Below are 14,312 nucleotides of genomic sequence, written 5' to 3'. Positions count from 1 at the left end.
TAACTCACTGTTCTAATGGAATTTAGGCAAATAAAAAGCGCTTCAGTATAATCGCGGCTTCCAGCCGTCTATTCTTTGAAATAGGTGCCCCAATTAATTAACGCTGCTTTAAAATAACCGCAAATCCTCTTATAATTTGCTGCCGTTAATGTTTAGATTTTCCATTTGTGCTGGGAGGTCTGTTAGGTAAACAATTTTAATCTTCTTCAGATGCATTCCTTGATATTAATCAAAGGCTTTATATTTTGCGGCCATCAAATATGCGACTATTTATGCATATTAATTTTACAACAACGGGCACATTCATTCATCCATGTTTCTTAGTGTTATCTCCTTCCAAAAATACCTGGATATTTATCTTTTGTTGGCCAATTTTCTGTTTTAATATAACATTTGAACTTTGGATAATTTTGTATCTCATTATTTACACTGTGGCAATAAATGATATCACATTAATGCAATTCAATATCTCAAGCTCAGATTAATCGGGAATAGATTTACAAAACACAGAGACACTCCAATTATTTGTTTCAGGTGGAGTAGGTGTGCCTAACAGATAACTTCTATGATCATTATAATTCCTCTAGAGGAACGCGAATAAAGCACCGATCTACCGACTGCGGTTAACCGTCTTGAGTTATGAGGTGGTCGTCGGTGGAGGATTAGGATTCATGGAGGATTAATCCAACCGGTCTCTCCAATTTTGTGGATGAAAAAGAGAAGATTTCGCGGGCAAACACTAAATGGCGGTTATGTGGAAAAACATGTATTGATTCACACACAGGATAACATTCTATGATGAACTTTACTTGCAGTGGTCAGAGTTATTTTAACGATTTTAAAACTCTTAATAATATAGAAAATTTAACAATCATAATCGATATATGAAATAACCCTCCCACGGACTACAAGCTTGACGTAGCTTGGGTGTTCTGGTGACTCATAGAACACTGCTGGAGAAAAGATATTTGATCTTGGCCAGGCCATCCATGCCAGAGAGGTCAAAGGGTAGGAGCCAGGCGAAAGGTAATCGGTCCACTTAGCTTCTGTTCCTCAGTGAAGCGGCTGCAAAGGCAGCTGACCAATTCGTGGAGGCCATTTGAGTGATGATGTCACATTAAAAACACTTAAGAAAGCAACGCGAAACCATCTCAATAATTTATGCCAATAAAATATGATAAGAAACAAGCAAACATTGTTAATACGAATGCATTTACATACGAATCCGTTTCTTTTTATGCTGGGAAATTCCCAGAAAATATACTCTTCTTCCCCTTTTACCGGAGTTACCTTGATGCTCATTAACTGGGGCCTCAGTAGGCTCATCCTGTAAGTTATAAACAGTAAAAGTAAGAGGTTACTTCCATTTTCTATGATTTCTCTTTAACTTGTAGCATTACTGCACTGCTCCCATAGCAACGACAAGATTATTCTTTTAGAGTTAAATACATAACACGTATATTTAGAATTCTTAGCGTAAGGCTGCACTCGGTGTTGCAAAAGACGATAATCTGACCCAAATAAAACGATAATAAGATAATATAACTTAAAAAAATCTTGCAAATCGAAGAGATTGAGCGCAGAGTAGATAGATTTAAGAGGTCATTTTTCCCACGAACGATTAGGCATTATAATAACCTCGGCCGAACGCGCTAGGGGTGAAAAGTACTTAAAGTCAAAAGTGGTGAGATGTGCAATCACCCTCTGCCACACACCCTAGCAGCGGTTTGTATGGAACCATTTAAGTATACACGTTAAAGACCTCGATTTTCACTAATTTCCACAAGCATTGGATTGTTTGCGAGAATCATCTTTCTTACTAGTTACGTCGCGTATGGCCTCAGGCGAGCAATTTTTCCTCCTGTAAATATCCAAATCGGTTTTTCGAATGGTTGCCAGGTACCGCTGATCATTTATGTTTCAGTTTTGAAAGAATTTGGTAACAGGACCAAGGTTTGCTCCTCCTCACGGCTCTCACTTCCCAATTCATTTATGTAGCTAGTATTACAATACCCTGGTAGTCTGGAAAATTTTTACTTTTGAAGTTGTATTTTATTACTACCAAATTTATGTCTTTCCGGATGCAGAGCACAGGTAACAGGCAACGTAGAGTGTAAATTATCACTTCATCTTTCTTCAAAAGTATTTATATTTACACTCCATATTACCCTGTAAGCCAGACGATTTTACTGGGTATTTGCTTAATTTTACTCGAGGCGTAACGGCTTTTTTATGGAGTTTCAAACGCTTTTCTTCCGTGAATTGGTTCCTCTTTGTCGCTCACATTAGTGCTGGTGGTGAAAAACATTAAGAACTTTCTTTAATCAAAATTTCCCTCATGGTAAGTTAACGTAATAATGTGATTATGGAAATAAAATTTTACCCCGATAGCCATTTTCAGAGACGCGACCCTTATAGCCGTTGTAATAGCAATACAATTCAATATTCCGCTGAGTGATAGGCAAAAGCGATTTTTGTACAGCGTCAACAACTAACAGCACGTCTGAGAGCACAAAGTTGTGGATGTCAATTGTCTTTGCTCACCGCTTGGCTTTTCCGCTCTGTCAATTGCCTATGTTGCCATCGACTTCAGTAATCACACACACGCAGGCTGCGGTTACTAAGCGACACCGAGAGCTTCAGTTTCACCCTTAGTAGAATCCTTCCCCACCTCCCTCCTCTTCGCTGACTTTCCATACACCTGAATTCCTCTCGTATTTCTGTATCTCTTAGACCTATATATTTCTGTATTTCTTTTCTTAGACCTTTGAGATTATTCTTGGCAATAAGATCATACAGCAGTTTGGGCTTTCAAACACCTAGGCCTTCCGCCGCATCAACTCTGCTCCTAGCGGGGATTCTTTCCCCACATCCTCAATTATGTCTAGCCCCCAAGCTCCTAAGTCCGTTCTATGACTCTTCCCCCTACCTCGAGGTTCTTTCTGAGTCATCTAAGGCGGCAGAATCCCGTCTGAAATCTCGGAGAAGGTGAAGATGGTAACCGGAATTGGAGATATTTTGTTTGAGCTTATATAGCTTATAGTTTTTGCAACAAATTCAGAAACCACGGAGGAAGTCGAAAAAGAGTTTGGAGAATATGGACATCGGAAATAAAAAATGGCTTTAATGATTTAAGTGTGGCATAAAAGCCAATAGGAGATATAAATGATCATGTAAATTTATTTAGTCCCAGTAAAAGTTAATAAAGTTGAACAATTTAACTGCCAACAGTTTTATGCTGCAACAATTTCAGAGTGTAAAAATCATTCGCCTTGACCGGAATGATTTTTACACTCTTAAATTGTTGCATTGAAATGCACATAAGCGGATGACTCCGTTAAAAGTTATTGTCGCGGCATCTCCCGCAGTTTCTTTGAATTTTTTTCGCTGTTTGTAATGACCTTGGCAGTGATTTAATCGAGTCTACTTTTTCCATTTCGGCGTTCCTGATGCAGTCTCCCTGAACGGGAGACATCTTAAATCTACCTGTTCAACAATTAACCCCTCTAATTTAATTTACATGACCTACTGTAGTGCGAAGCAAAATACATTTTCGTGAACATCGCTAAATGGATCTCCTTCAATGCTCACAATGAGCTTACTTGACACTTGAAAAGTACACGACATAATAAACGTTTACATTGGTATTATTACTGCAAGCTTCCACATCCTTTAGACACGCACGTACTAGTCTCAAGAAGCTTTATACTCGTCATAATAAATAGTCTAAATAATAGTAGTCATGTTTCCACAGTAGCACAACTGATATGGTGCTGGACAGTCAGGACCAAGTGACGAGGGGAACACACTCCCGTTTTGCCTTGAGCCCAGGAATCGTAGCAATGCAGTAATCGAAACACGTTTGTATCCTAACCGACGAGAACGCCATTTCAGACACATCTGGAGATTGAGCGGCAGGGCGAGAGGCAATCCATGTGATGGGGCGGCGTGTACAGAACGCGTGGCGGCCGAGCAACTCGCCGAGGAGCGGGGGGGAATGATCGCAATGCGGACCTCTTCACGTCGAGTCGAAAACGGCTAATGTCTCGCGAGGCACTCGATTTACGGAATCCGAGTGAAGAAGGGCGAGAGAATCGGGAGGGAAAGAGGGACGCGTGTGATTGAAAGGATCGCGGAGGGGATTAAGTTCAAAGCCGTGTTCCCGCGCGAGCGAAAAATAAACCTTTGGAGAGTGATTAAGCATCACGAGTGGGGTTGAGTGTATGTTGCTCATTGGAATGGACGGCGCTACTAATGGCGTCCTTGTGGATGCGACGGTTGAAAAAGTATCGAGGCGCCAGGGAAATGACGCCGACGCATTTGACTGTAATCCATTTCCCCCCCCCCCCCGTCTTCACGCCCACCCCCCCTCTCTTCCTCACCCCATCAATGGCTCATAATGTCTCTTCCGCCACGGAATACCTCCGAATTCGCTCCAATGCCACCTCATTACAGAGGCATCGCGATCTCGGACTCATTTTTCTCGTTTATAGGAGAATGGAGAATTAAGTCACCCCATGCCACTCACCCTTTTTATTGAAATTTTGTTTTCCGCAACTTTACGTTTGAAACAAAAAAAACATAAGCGTTGATATAATTTAATCTAGCTGTAGTTAAACACTAGAGAGAGTAGACAGATCACTAATGTCTCAAACGCCATGACAATGTTAACGTTTAAATATCCCCGTAGGAAAGATGGATCTAATGAATGCGATAAAAGGGATCAAGAATCGGAGCACAATAACATAGCTGTTATTCACTTAAGATAAGCTACAAGGGTGAGGTTTCACATTTTTATTTTTACAGTTTACACTCCTTAAAGTGTCGGCTTAAACAGAAAACTATCAGTAGGAATAACGGTATATTTTGTTTATGCTAAAACCACTTGCTGTGGTAACTAATAGATCAGGGCCAGAAGAGTCCTAGGGGTCATCAGAACATATCATCACGCCAAGATTGGAGTGCATCGGGAGAGGAAATAATTATACACATCAAAATAATCTTTTCTTCCAAATGTCTCTCTTCTACTACGAAGCCTAATGAAAATAATTCTGCAAAATTATTAAAATCCTTCCTTGGAAGTGAATATAATAAATAATCGCGAGGGAAAAGGTCCGGAATAGAGACAAAAATTGGAATCTGGCATCATCAATGGAAGATACAGAAACGTGATCCAAAACTTCTCCAGGTCATAAAACACGGAGCTGTATTCATTTGATCTTGCCACCGTTCAGACAAATTCTCCAAGGCCAAATCATCAATGGCGTTAATGTAATCCACTATAGGCCCCACCTGTGGTCTACTATTTTTCGCATAGCCTACCTTCGACCATTAATTATCATGCCATTATCTTTGACAACGATTTCATCGGTGGTAATTGACGGACGAAATGATCGGCATCTTCACGCATCTCTTTCCTAAGCTTAAAATTATTTTTAATTGAAGTAACCTAGACCACTAAGGAATCGACCTCATCCTACTAAAATTATTTTTTTCTTAATACATCTGCATCGATTTTTCTTGATATAATCGCCTTGCTTCATTTCCTACACAGCCATCATCGTATAAAGCAAATATTTTAAAAATATAAGATATGGTTAACGTTATACACTTCTCAATTTGGCTTCGTAACAATAAAAAAAATACTCGTACTCACAGTCTACATTCCTAATAATTTAATGAATCATTTGAGTTTACATTGTATAGCTTGATACCACACCATTAATTAAATGAATTAATGCCATTCTTATAAGTAACGCAAAAAGGGTAACGGTCATAATGTGACCAGGAAACTATAAAACAGGACGAAGTATTTCTTAGTTTCGTTTTCAGAATATTACGCTTCAAAGACAAAATTAAATTTAAGTTTTGAATTGAAGTACTTCTCAAGTTTCTCATTTCATAGTTGGCATTAGGGCATACTTTTTGGGATGTGTTGAGGAGGAGATTCATTCCAGTTGTCTATTTTTTTCGACAGTTTTACACATACCTATTATAATGTGAATATATATTTAGAGCTTGTGCTCGGAGAAATCCAAGAACATATTTAAACGTGTAGAAATATTTATCTGTAAATATTTGGATTCCGCCCGCAAGTGGGAAATAAATAAATGTGCAAAATAGTTTCCTTCTGTTTTTGCAGGAGATACAAATGCTATTTGTCAATCAAATCCCATAAAATACAATGGGAAAGTAAGATAGTGATAGTGCTGTGTAATCTTTGCCGATAATCTACTAGGTTAATCGAGTGCATGCACGTAAAAGTTGCTTAATCGAATTATGTCTTCAATATACAGTCCATATAGCCTGAGGTTTCGGGAAATGGCAACGAAAAGTAATTTGGAGGTAGAGGCTGCCGTCGAGCGCACAAAATACAATTTTCTAGTTAATATTAGAGAATAATTTGTTTTACCAGAGGTATTTTTATAAGAATTTAATTATGATGTAAGAAAAAGCGTCGTCTTTGTTTTAAGGTTAGTAATTCTGGGAAAGTCGCTCAAACTGGGTACCTACAGGGTTTGTATAAAAAGTATCGGTAACAATTTTTTCCTGAATTGCTGTACGTCGCAGCGTGCTCTCACCGCCCAGGCTAGGTGGTGTTGGGTCTGACCTTCAATTAGCGTCAATTGCCTGCGAGTGCTCCTTTAGGCTAAATCGCGTTTTAAGTTGACCCCCGTCGAGTGACTCGGCGAAAGCGATAATGCGAGGCGAACGATTGAACAGCGGTGCGCCATCAAATTTTGCGTTAGACTGAGGATAGCGGGTACCTAGACGTTGGGCATGGTTTGTCAAGAGTTCAAGGATGAAAACATGCCACAGACTGCAGTTTTTATGTAGCACAAGCTCTTCAAAGACGGCCGAGAGATTGTGGAGGACGAACCCTGGGCTGGTCAGTCGTCGACGTCAAGAACCGACGACAACCTGCAACGTGAAGTGCTGAATTCAGACCGTCGGTTGAGTGTGATCACATAATCGCAGATCGTATTGTTGGCATTGATGAAATTACAGTGCAAACCATTATCACAGATAATTTGGCTATGCGAATGATCTGCGCTAAACTCGTCCCGAAGGTCTTTGGACGGACGACCAAGAGCAGAGTCTGCTTGCAAAAACCTTCTGCAACGGTATCGCGACGATTCCCCAACCCCCTTTTTTCGTCCCAACTTGGTACCAGCAGACTATTTCCTATTCCCAAAAGGGAAATCCTCCCTCAAAGGACAGCACCATGAAAGCCTGCTTGCACGCGTACCCTTAAAGACCTTCCGCCTACCAGGGAGCCTTCGAGTCGTGGAAAATCCGCTGGCCAAAGTGTGTCGACGTTCAAGGGATGTACTTTTTAAAATGTCGAGGTATTGTAGCAATATCTGAAATAAATCTACTTCTCCGAAAGATTTCCCGATACTTTTTATATAAACCGTGTATTCATTAGCTTCCGCAATGCACCCTAATAACCCGTGAAATAATCATCAAAATGTCTATCATTTTGATGATTATTCTACGGGTTTTGATTGATTCTGAAACATATGAAGTTATTGAGGTGAATTTCATTGGTGGCCTTTATCGAAAGTTGCGACGCATCTACGACCTCACCGACTAATCTCGTTAAATGGTGGTTCGAAAATTAACTTCTGACTAATCGTCATTTGCACGCAACGCATGACAGGAGAGAGAAATATTTCATTCGTTCCAAGTCATTTTTGTTATATCAAGCGTTCCGAGTTTCTTCTCCCTACCTGAGTGAGCGGGGAATTTGCGAATTTCCGGGATGAACCTGGGTGTGGCCTGGATCATGCGATTGAGGATCGATGTGAATTCAAGCCACCGAATGAATATCCTTCGGAATCAACTGGTGTTTCATAACTCAGGTCTTTCATTCATCCCCGAAAAATGGATCTAGCGGATTCAGGTGAATAGTGGTGATCTGTGAGGCCGTGAAGCCGACCGACCGTCCCCCCGCACTAATCCATCTCTGTGGGAATAACCCCCGCATCAGGTAATCGCACACTTGAATTGCAAAGTGGGATTGAGCTGACGTTGATCGCCTGATCGAGCGTGAAGCATGCGCCTCCCACCGTTCCTCTGCAGAGAGCGAGCAACCGAACTCTGCCGCCCAACGGCGCCTTTTGACGCCACTCTGACGCTCATGTTGCGCCGCTGCCGCCAATTTAGTGAGCCGCATTACAACACCCCAATAACCTCGTCCGTACCTACATTTCTTCTTGCGCTTTGCAAATCCGGAGCGAAAAGCATTTCAATCACGTTAAACCGACTAGAGAATGCATATTGTATTCGTGATCGTTTGTTGAATGCTGTAACTGACTATAGCACCCGGGCATCCATCGGAAGATCCAGGCTCGCACATCTGTCATATCGAATGATATGTATAGCAATTTTCCAAAAACATTCTTGAATTGCTCTCGATTAGTTACTTAGAACGAATGATCTCGAAATATTAAACAATGGGAATCAATTAAATTAAAACATGAAATTTTCGAAAGGAGTATTTATTAAAATTCCGCTTTTACAATAATCACTGAAAAATTTAAAAGAATTCAACTATCAATATTTGATTCAGTTTTATTTGTTTAATCTTTGATGCCCCTGTCGAAATAACTCCACGCTACCCTTAGGAATTTTACATTTACATCTACATAACACCCCGCAAGCCGTTGTAAGGGTGTGTGGCGGAGGGTCACCACCCGTAAAAAGGAACAAAACCACATGCAAAATCAAGATATACATGAAAAACTATACCCAAAGTGGCGTATAAACTCATGCGAAAATCCCTTCATCCCAAACGCATCCAAACGCATACACTATCATACAACAATCAATTGCACCCCAGGATGCTTGCTGTATGAAATCCATCCAACAAGCCAGAATATGAAAAGCAAGAATGCGAATGGAATCATTGTGTGGCAACCGCTCCAGCAATCCCTGTAATACAGTAAATAGCAGCAATGGTGATGATCCCAAACAACTTATTTTTGCAGCTTTTAAAGATTGTCTTGTCGAGGAGGGAGAGTTGGTGAAGGTTTAGCGGAGGGGGTGGTAGGATTTTGGAATTGTGGAGGTTTGGTTGCGGGAAAGCGATGCGGGCATCGGCGTGGTGAATTAATGGCAATTGGCCTCAGTCCACGGACGGGTTTGAAAAAATCGTGTCCTCCTTTTTTTTTCTCTCAATTTACCCTTCCCCGTTATTTTTCTCTCTCGTATCGATCGGTTGTATCTAGGATCTTGCCAATGCAAGGAAGGGGGGAGTGAAAGAGAGAGAGAGAGAGATGTGGGAACACCGTGGCGAGTCCGTCTCTTCTTGGATGGGGCGGTTTTCGTTGGTATGCCTTTGCATCGCATATACATCAAGTACTCATCTCAGTATATTGGACGGAATCCAGAGAAAATTAGTGCATCTCGTAGGAAGCTGCATTTAGAGTAGCAAAAAAATTCCATCCACAAGTACTAATTGCTCCCGTGCCACTATTGAAGTGAAGCGGAAACTCGATGGTTCAACGATTCGATTTAACGAAACATACAAAGACAGCGCTCGTGTGATTTTACTCTTGGCTTTCGAAGACATAATCCAAGTTTCGCTTTGAGTCGAGCTTGATCGGACAATAGAGACGGAGCTAGAAAATCAGTTGAACAGATGAGGATTCGAACATTCCTTCTCGATCACATTTCACCGCTACACACAAAAAGAGCGAAGCGCTGACACATTAAGACGATTCAGAGACTTCTTCGTCTCAATTTAACTATCCGAAGGCTTACCGCTCAATGTTCCTGTCCCCATTTGGTCACTTACGGACTATAATCCGTGAAGATTCAGTTGTTTATGTCGTGGCGCCCCTGATCATGAGGGGTGCTGTTATCCGCCCTGTGCATTCTTCACTCCGGTCCTCATCAACCGCTACTCCTTCCCCAAACTCCCTCCACGGCGACTTGGGAGAGGGACGAGAGTCAAACCATTGTCCCTTCCCTACTCTCCTCCTTATATTGGTCGAAGCATTCACGGAATCGCCTCCTCGCCTCGCACCCCATCCCTTGCTTCGATCTGATTGGCTCACCTCTCGTAATTTCTTTCGTTGTTGGATGTGGATGAGGAGAGAGAGAGAGAATGGGATGGGTAAACTATTATTCCCTTATCCTCGCGGTAAAAAGAGTTCTTAACCCTTCCTCAAGTGTCTCCTAAGACCGAGAATATTTTAACACATCAAAATGAATGCGAATGTGGCTCGCACACAACATATATTCACCTAGGGATTCATCCCGCACAATATTCCTCTCTCTGTGAAAAGTATATTTTATGGAATCTTCCATTATGAATACTTGGTTCACTTTTCAGTATCCAAACATACATGAAAACTTGGCCGAAACCAACGCCACAGCGTCATATTTGATTCAAATATGTGATTATTAACTTTTTTCAGACGAGTGCAAAATCGGTGACTGAGGCAGATAATTGTTTGTCGAATGTAACGATTTATTTGGCTTCTGCTTCAAACGGTTTTGTTGGTTGAGCAACTTTCGAGAAAATCCAAGTTAACAATTGCTAAAGCAGACTCGCAGCAATTTCACTCGTGGAAAATGACTGCACGTGGGAAAATAATACAATAAAAATAATTTGTCACCGCGACCTTGTCACGCTATGATCGCGAGACGGAAAATTCCAGGGTTCTTGCAAGTTTAAGGGGCGCTCGGGGTAGGAAACTTTCTTTTTGATGGAATATTAGCGCTCCTGACGCCCGAGGTCGAGGGACTAAAATAAAAACGGTTCTCGGCATATGCTTCCGGAAGGAATTTGGCATATAATATAAGTGCCTAATAATATGCAACCGTATTCATAATTCGCACGCCGATCGGATAATCATTTTTTCTTTATTCACCCCTTTCATTGAAACAATGGGAGAAATAATCATCAGAGTAGCAGTAACTCAGCATCTCCCAAGGCACCTCGCTCATTAAAGCAGAAAACGATTTATTCGGATGGATTATATAGGCCCGTAGGGCGGCGCTTTTAACGTATAACGAAAAAATTATGGCGACCAAAATTCCCTACGTGATCGAATTATTTAGCACTGTACAAGTGGTAGGGGGGTATTAGTATTGCAGTTTATAAATGCATAAAAAAACTTAAATTTAGACAGTCAAAGTTGATTTTATTTCATTTTTTGGGTAATAATACGCACTTTAATTGCTTTAAAGTTTCACATAATGATTAATCTCGCCATTAGTTAATGCTGAGAAGGCTACAACAAATTTGCTAAGAACTGGCATATGACGAGCATATTCCCGAGAGCTGTTAATTTATCTGGTCATAAAAACAAATTAATTCGGATTTCAAACGAGAAAATGTCGCCAACTATTGGTAACTAATTTTACCTCCCTACATATTATTATTATTAGCTAATCTACCGGTTAAGGTAGGTTTTTGGATGGACACAGCTACTGAATAAATATTTTGTGCTTTCTAATAAAATACAAAATCCAGTATCCTACTCTACATCAGATCCCTCTTCATCTCTGAATACTTTCCTCCTCCCTTCATCCCGTCCAACATCCCTATCCTGTTCCTTCCCTTCCCTCTTTTGCCCAACATTCTACCCTCTATTACAGTCTTCAACATCCCACTGCCGGCCAATACCCCCTTCATCCACTTTTCCTGCCTCCATAGGATTGCTCCCAACAAACCCCTCTCTCTTCGCCCACCATACCAAGTACATACTCGTTTGTTTTCTTCTCTGTCCATTTCACCTTCTCCATTCTTCTCCACACCCACATTTCAAAAGCCTCCAGTCTACGTCTATCCTCCTGTTTCAATGACCACGTTTCCGCGCAGTACATAGCTACACACCATTTCAAAGTATTTACAAGTCTTTTCTTAATATCCTTACTCAACGCCCCTGTCATCAACTCCCTCCTCTTTGTGAAAGCCTCTTTGCCTAGCGATATTCTTCTCCTTACGTCCCTGCTACTTTGACCGTGTTGGTCCAAAACACTACCGAGATACGTAAACTGTTCTACCTGCTCTATTTTTTGCCCTCCTATTTTAATGTTTAGCTTAGCCTTTTTCTTTCTAGATAATCGCATAACCTCCCTACATAATTGTCTTTAAAATCGAATAAATCGTATATAATTAACTCCTAGCTAACAGTACCTAGTATTTCAGTCGCTTTTGATGGAAATGTGTACCTCAGATGTCGCTCAAGATAAAAGTACTAAATGCACGCCATTGGGGTTTAATTTCGCTGCACAGAGCATTTATTTACTTCTACACTCCGATCTAGAAAAGTGGAAGAAATTTAGAAAATAAATATAAGAATTTACTGCGTTTTTGGTCCTCCACTAGCATTAAAATGAAAAATACACTAGATTTGTATAAAATTTATTAGAAAAAGTATCCGAAAAATAGATTTATTTCATATATTCCCGCAATTTTTCAAAATTGTCCATCACTTGAACGTCGACGACCCGAAGCAATAGAAGTGACGAGAGAAAGAAACTGGAAATACGAAAAGACAAAAATAAAAATATTTTCCGCAAATTTCCCCTTTTTTCCAGACATCATTGCCCGAGGGAAAATCATTTTTCGAAATAAAATAATAGATGTTAATGATTTTTTATGCAACTATTCGTTTAATTACGCCTGTAATTATTGTTAGCATTCTTTGCCAATTGTTGACCTTGAAATTTACACGAATTTATTTAAAACTGTTAACCAAACATAAACCAATCAAATATGTGTGCTACGTTCAACCCGATCTAACCACCAATTGGCCTTGGGCAACTTAAAATCCACCGCCTTTAATATGGCAAATGTGATAATGCTATTATAAACGGATACACAAATGACAGCTTCTGCGATTTATACTGATTTCAAATCTAGTGTTGGATTCATGCCTCATGCATGATATTTTCAACAACGAAATGTTGCCGGCAGCACCAGTCCTAACTTAACTTAATATGCTTTCAGGTAATCGAGACTTTTTCCTTTTGGTGTATATATATATATACACCAAAAGGAAAAATTCGCGATATATATATATATATATATATATATATATATATATATATATATATATATATGTATATATGGTGTATATATACGCATAAATGGTGTGTGTGTATATATATATATCGCGATGGTATACGTGGTATACATATATACCTAATATGGTGTATGTATATATATATATATATATATATATATATATATATATATATATATATATATATATATATATATATATATATATTTTTTTTTTTTTTTAAGGTAATCTACCGGTTAAGGTAGGTTTTTGGATGGACACAACTAACCACCAAACAGATATTTTATTACTCCTAACAAAACACAAAATCCATCATCCTACTCTATATCAGGTCCCTCTTCATCTCTGAGTACTTTCTTCCTCCCTTCATCCCGTCCAACATTCCTATCCTGTTCCTTCCCTTTCCTCTTTTGCCCAACATTCTACCCTCTATCACAGTCTTCAACATCCCACTGCCGGTCAACACCCCCTTCATCCACTTTTCCTGCCTCCATAGGATTGCTCCCAACAAACCCCTCTCTTCGCCCACCATACCAAGTACTTCCTCATTTGTTTTCTTCTCTGTCCATTTCACCTTCTCCATTCTTCTCCACACCCACATTTCAAAAGCCTCCAATCTACGTCTATCCTCCTGCTTCAATGACCACGTTTCCGCACCGTACATAGCTACGCTCCATATCAAAGTTTTTACGAGTCTTTTCTTAACATCCTTACTCAAAGTCCCTGTCATCAACTCCCTCCTCCTTGTGAAAGCCTCTTTGCCTAGCGCAATTCTTCTCCTTACGTCCCTACTACTTTGACCGTGTTGGTCCAAAACACTACCGAGATACGTAAACTGTTCTACCTGCTCTAGTTTTTGCCCTCCTATTTTAATGTTAAGCTTGGCCTTTTTCTTTCTAGAAAATCGCATAACCTTTGTTTTATTAATATTGATTCTCATCCCATACCTGTCGCACTGAATTTCCAATTCACTCAGCAATGCTTGCAGCCCCTTGGCTGACTGACAAACTAAAGCTTGGTCATCAGCAAACCTAACTGATTTTACGAATTCCCCGCCCACTTTCATTCCTACCTCGAGTTCTTCCCATGCCTCTTTGATCATTTCCTCTGCATACAGGTTGAACAGCAACGGTGATAATGGGCAACCCTGCCTTACACCCCTTCCTAACACTGCCCATCCTGACTCCCCGTTTCCCACCCGCACCTGAGCAGTCTGAGACATGTACAGGTTGCGGATTAGCCTCCTTTCCCTCCAATCTATTCCTA

Source organism: Hetaerina americana, unplaced genomic scaffold (assembly GCF_022747635.1).
Source record: "Hetaerina americana unplaced genomic scaffold, ioHetAmer1.1.p SCAF_19, whole genome shotgun sequence".
Lineage (NCBI taxonomy): Eukaryota > Metazoa > Arthropoda > Insecta > Odonata > Calopterygidae > Hetaerina > Hetaerina americana.
This window is presented reverse-complemented; position numbering follows the sequence as displayed.